This window comes from Colobus angolensis, unplaced genomic scaffold (assembly GCF_000951035.1).
Source record: "Colobus angolensis palliatus isolate OR3802 unplaced genomic scaffold, Cang.pa_1.0 Scaffold70, whole genome shotgun sequence".
Taxonomy (NCBI): domain Eukaryota; kingdom Metazoa; phylum Chordata; class Mammalia; order Primates; family Cercopithecidae; genus Colobus; species Colobus angolensis.
The window spans coordinates 6,926,283-6,926,633 of NW_012120710.1; the positions used below are offsets into that span (position 1 = coordinate 6,926,283).

Genomic DNA, 351 nt, shown 5'->3' on the forward strand with positions numbered 1-351 from the left:
TGCTGGGATTACAGGGTTGAGCTACCGTGCCCAACCCCTTTTTATTTTCTTATCCTACTTTTATTTTCTTTTCCATTGACACAAGGCTTGTATTTTAAATGTTAAACGTTAAAATCATACAGTGTTTTTATGTTTTTAGTATGTTTTTCAATGAGGATGTTTTCACATTTACAAAATGCTAGATAACAATAAATAGTTTCTTAATGAGTTTTAAAACAGGTAAAATTTTCAGTCCTTTTTCTCTGAAGTTACCCCCATCAAATTATTTAAATTTTTTCTAAATGTACAAAAATTAAAATCATTAGAGGAAATTATTGACCTAAAAGATCAACTAGAGGCTAGGCATGGTGG

The 351-nt window shown here is 29.6% G+C and overlaps 1 protein-coding gene across 1 annotated transcript in view; it reads right to left on the reverse strand.

Moving 5' to 3' along the window:
- The window catches only part of CDKL2 (cyclin-dependent kinase-like 2 (CDC2-related kinase)), a 50,772-nt gene that overhangs the window by 23,285 nt on the left and 27,136 nt on the right, over positions 1 to 351 (reverse strand). The gene's annotated exons all lie outside the window — the stretch shown is intronic.